This window comes from Schistocerca nitens, chromosome 2 (genome assembly GCF_023898315.1).
Source record: "Schistocerca nitens isolate TAMUIC-IGC-003100 chromosome 2, iqSchNite1.1, whole genome shotgun sequence".
Taxonomy (NCBI): domain Eukaryota; kingdom Metazoa; phylum Arthropoda; class Insecta; order Orthoptera; family Acrididae; genus Schistocerca; species Schistocerca nitens.
In genome coordinates, this window is record NC_064615.1 from 686,917,846 (window position 1) to 686,923,845 (window position 6,000).

Genomic DNA, 6,000 nt, shown 5'->3' on the forward strand with positions numbered 1-6,000 from the left:
ATTGTGAAGTTTATAGAATACAATGAGTCTGAGAAATACAATGCTGATAAAACTGCACCCATATTTTATCACATCTTGCCACTGTTTTCTCCTCCATTGTTCACCACATTTGAATTTGTTACAGGAGAGTAGCAGCCGTTTCAAACCACGACCACTGCTTAAACCAGCGATGAAACTGCCAAAAGAAGAAGTCTTTCAGCATTGTATCTGACAGTCAGGCTGGCGTGGGGACACAAATGAAGGAAGATTAGGATTTAACGTCCCATTATCGACGTAGGCGTTACAGAGTTCAAGATCACCTTGGTGAAGGACGAGGAAGGAACTTGCCCATGCCCTTTTAAAAGGAACCACGCTGGCATTTGCTGGAACAATTCTAGGAACCGCAGGATCTAGATGGTTGGACAGGCATTTGAACTGTCATACACCCTAATATGAGACTAGTTTTAATATTTTTGTTGGATCTAAAATTTAAAAACCTATCTCACACCGGCCTGATTTAGCTTCACTGGTCAGGATAATAAAAAACATGCGTATATTAAGGGAATTTTGATTCACAAAGCAGGCTTATCACATTCACACAGTTCATTACTCTTCTATCCTGGTTAAATTGAGCTTAACTTAAATTCCATAAGGCAGTGAAGCAATTTCGAAGTCTCGGTGCGACGAAAATTGTCAGTCGATCTCCTGAAAACATTTGTAATAATTATTAACTTTCGGTGATCACATGGGGAAGACCGGAGATCTGCTGGTAAGACCGTGTTAGCCTATTTATTTGAAGTAATAAACTGGATATCTTGAGCATACAAAACGGCAGGTTCGTCCAGTGTAAATCAGACGTTCCCCACTGATCCCGTGCAACACAGCGTAGTAAGCAGACACTGTCAATAATAATCAGTTAAATAATACGCGAACACACTTACTTTAGTTTAGTTCATGTATTAAATTCCTTCTCATACAGAATCTGATCAAGATGGCGACTAGCTCAACAATACATACATATACATCTTCGTTCTTTCATGGCTAATCGGCAAGATCTCCTTCATTCTTTTTTCATAAGAGAAAACATAGACAGCAGAGAAGCCGTTCCATGGCGTAAATGCACGCTGCAAGGAATAATAGGGCTTGAAACTACTTTGCATTGATAATCATCGTATATTAAAGTTTAGGAATCGGTAAGATAAGAAGAGATATATATCGAGATATGTACTAAGTTATATAATTTATAAAATTTCTGAAAATATCGCGGAGAGACCGCTGCAAGAGACATTACATCGTGTCTTATTGAAAACCTCACCTCTTAAACGGAAAGATGGAGGAACCCCTTAATGATACCAGCATGTGCCGGGTGTCAGAGTATTTCAAACCATTTTACTATCTGGCGATATGGTGTGCTATTCGGGGTGCTCAGGGTAGGAAGATGGACAACTAGCCAGTAATGGTGGTCATGGAAAATCTCGTTTTCCTGTGGAACAAAGTTCGAGAACAATTAGAGCAAAGAGGTGGGGATGTTCATCTTGCTTAGATGGAAGCCAGATCCAGAGAAAATGGTCATATGTGGTCCAACGCTCTTGTTGTGTCTTGCAACCCACACATCATTCTTCTCCAGCACTCATTACTGCCAAATCACGTTGGTGTATGTGGCTGGTTTGTCAGCAGATTACAAGGGACTACAGCTTCTGCTGAGACTTCGAATTTGTCTGGAACATAGGACACAGTCAAGGTGTTTGGAAAATACGCCGAAAATTTAAGAGGAAGAAAATTTTTAATTGGCAACAAAAATTCACGACCCGCCCAATACTGTCAGGGCGACCAGCATTTCTTTCCCCCTTCTATAGATGACAGGGTAATTCATCTTAAGAGCTCAACAGCTAGGGATAACATGGGTCTATTTGGCTGAAATTTCCATATTGAAAAAATTTTACATTATTCCTTCTATACAGGAACAGTCATTAGTCCAAAATACACAAACAACTAGTATTAGCGTAGACCCTTCTAGAGACATAATAAAAAAATGGTAAGACGTTAGATAACAAGGAGAAGCTTTACAAAGTTCTCCTGGCATGTAAAATTCTGTAAGGAAGTGAACACAAAGTATATATGTTTTTTAAATTTATTTTTATAAAACCACAGGATGCAACCTCCATGAGTATCTTCTAAAATTCCGTTACAATTAATCCTTTCATCCTAAATGAATGCATTACAAGCGAAATCCGTTAAATCACAATCTCACAAATAAATTTATGGAACGGAACCTGTAACATAAATTTAACCACAGATCATTCAAAAAAAAAAAAAAAAAAAAAAGCTTGGGTATAAGGAGTTACAGGCGGCGACGTTCGCCCGGGGAAGAGTTAAGATCAAAGTCAAAATTGAAATTACACAACGCTAAACTGAAATCTACACAGGCAGCAAAAGTAGGACAACTATTGTGAAATACAAAAAAAATTAGATAATGGAAGTTAGTCCACTAGGGCAGTTTCTTGAAATGATTTTAGAAACTACTCTTAAGGATTTCTACATCTCTAAGTAGCAGTCGCGCAGTTCCCGACTGAAGCGCCTAGAAACGCCATAAATACGCATAGACTCTCTTCTTACCACAAAATAGAAGCTTAACACAAAATGACAACATAACCCAAGCAAATACAAAATCAGACAAGTTTTTCAGCTACCTAATATTGTCTTGCATTCAAGTTCTAAGGCCACCGACTTTTTTTCTCCGGACTGGAAAGAGATAGAAACATGCGCATTGTTTTAATATGAGGCCGCATTCATTGTCAATACGTCCAAGAGATGGCAGCACCGTACGGCAGATGGAATTTTACCGCCAGCAGCGAGAATGAGAACTGTTTTAAATACTTAAAGTGGCGACGTTTTCCCTACTTGAACAGCATGCAATCATTCGTTTTCTGAATTTGCGTGGTGTGAAACCAATTGAAATTCATCGACAGTTGAAGGAGACATGTGGTGATGGAGTTATGGATGTGTCGAAAGTGCGTTCATGGGTGCGACAGTTTAATGAAGGCAGAACATCATGTGACAACAAACCGAAACACCCTCAGGCTCGCACAAGCCGGTCTGACGACATGATCGAGAAAGTGGAGAGAATTGTTTTGGGGGATCGCCAAATGACTGTTGAACAGATCGCCTCCAGAGTTGGCATTTCTGTGGGTTCTGTGCACACAATCCTGCATGACGACCTGAAAATGCGAAAAGTGTCATCCAGGTGGGTGCCACGAATGCTGACGGACGACCACATGGCTGCCCGTGTGGCATGTTGCCAAGCAATGTTGACGCGCAACGACAGCATGAATGGGACTTTCTTTTCGTCGGTTGTGACAATGGATGAGACGTGGATGCCATTTTTCAATCCAGAAACAAAGCGCCAGTCAGCTCAATGGAAGCACACAGATTCACCGCCACCAAAAATATTTCGGGTAACCGCCAGTGCTGAAAAAATGATGGTGTCCATGTTCTGAGACAGCGAGGGCGTAATCCTTACCCACTGCGTTCCAAAGGGCACTACGGTCACAGGTGCATCCTACGAAAATGTTTTGAAGAATAAATTCCTTCCTGCACTGCAACAAAAACGTCCGGGAAGGGCTGCGCGTGTGCTGTTTCACCAAGACAACGCACCCGCACATCGAGCTAACGTTACGCAACAGTTTCTTCGTGATAACAACTTTGAAGTGATTCCTCATCCTCCCTACTCACTTGACCTGGCTCCTAGTGACTTTTGGCTTTTTCCAACAATGAAAGACATTCATCAGCCGTGCTGCTATTGCCTCAGCGATTTTCCAGTGGTCAAAACAGACTCCTAAAGAAGCCTTCGCCGCTGCCATGGAATCATCGCATCAGCGTTGTGAAAAATGTGTACGTATGCAGGGCGATTACGTCGAGAAGTAACGCCAGTTTCATCGATTTCGGGTGAGTAGTTAATTAGAAAAAAAATCGGAGGCCTTAGAACTTGAATGCACCTCGTACATCGTAAATACAGAGTTAAAGGCTGCTAACACAACATTTCGGCAGATTCTATTCATGGCAAGCCACAAACCTACATCACATAATATTTGGCAAAAGTCAGAATCCAGGCAACATACTAATCAAAAGAGCGTATTCCATAGAGGACTGGCCTCTATCCAAAACGACTGTAACTCATTTACAGCGTTTCATTATTAGAGAAAACATAAATCACAGAGAGACTATACACGTTTGGTATGAAGCTTCCTACCCATAGCTGAATCTCGTAATACACTGAAAAACATGTTAAATGGTAATGGCCTATTCCAATGAACAAGGCACATAAATTACAATACTTACGTGCACGACACATTCGAAATTAGGGTGGGACTAAAGTCCAGTTACAAAAGCTTATTCCTTCCTTCAACTAGTTTTACACATTTAAGATTTCTCACATTTAAAATTCTTAGGTAAGTGGCAAACATTAGGAAAATAATTACAAATTTCACCTTCAGATAACTTTATACATTACTGCGAAAAGGATGAGATTCAAGTGGAACATCGTAAGGTGAGGCGTCGTCTACGCACAAAAATAGCGCGTTGCTCCTAACTGGATGATGGCCAAGAGTTGAGAAATATGATGTGAGAGCACAGCATTGAGCGTGTCTTTCCTAAGTGTAAGCGTATAAAGTGACCACAAGAAGTGATTGTGGAAAATACATTCACAGGAACCATGACAACCTGCCATGATTTAAATAAGTCAACAGAAGACGATGTAAGGGCGAGGGCAGGCTGTAGGGAGAAAGCTATGATAGGTATCTTAACTACGATGGCTGCTGGTGAGAAAGGCAGGCTTGTGCGATAAACAGTGGACTCTGAGGGAGGGCTCTGAGGCAGTGGCTAGTTTCGCAGGTAGCGCTGGCTTTGAAACACGAGGAGCCGCATCCGTTGTGTAAACATATCACGGTACTTTACAGATGCAGAATCAGCCCCCGCAGCGAGTCACACCGAACCATACAGAAAACTTTTATAATCTGTCCAACATAATGCACAAAAACTTATATGACAGTAAGGGAAACACAATCGTAATTGTGACTTATTAAAGTTTGCTAATATAAGGATAAAAAGGTCACGCCAAATGACCATGATTTTTTAGGAACGCTTTAAGTGATGACTATCCGTTCACCTCGCATCGCTTTTTCTTAAAACCGAAACAAATTTCGCTTTTGTTTTTGGCTCATATGTCCCACTTAGAACTGAAGTCAGGAGATGACAGTTAACAGACGGATACAAATGATGGTGTTCAGAGGTTACTGGTTGTGGCAGGTTGCATTAGAATGGTCTTTAGGAACAGCGTCACTGGTTGGATGTTGGGCAAGAACAAGGAGACTCACTTCTAACAATAAAATCATGGAAACCAGTACTGGCAGGACTCGAAGGTAAGTAAAGCACAATGATTTGATACATAATGGAGGAAAAGACTATAGATCTGGCCATGATCGAGCCAGAAAAATACACACACCAAAAAAAGGTTTACATCACCCCGGTTCCCACAACTCCTGAAGACAGATATTGACTGTGGATATTGTATCACAGACACAGTCCCATTTACTGTTCAGAGATGTTACTGAACCCGCCCAAAGATGTAAACAACCATGCATGAGCAGCGCCTATTAGACGGAGGGGGTCCGACAGCCGGTTAGTTCCACTCATTCCACCAGCAAGGAGGTACACGGCTCGTGTTGTCTGTAGTTCAACCATGCTTAGATGGTCAATACAGCGGTTCGATCGCATCCGCACTGTTACTTTGTGCCAGGAAGATTTCTCAACAAGGGAAGTGTCCAGGTGTCTCGGAGAGAACCAAAGCGATGTTGTTCGGACATGGAGGAGATACAAAGACACAGGAACTGTTGATGACATGCCTCGCTGAGGCCGCCCAAGTGCTACTACTGCAGTGGATGACCGCTACATACCCATTATGGCTCGGATGAACCATGACAGCAACGCCACAATGTTGAATAATACTTTTCGTGCAGCCACAGG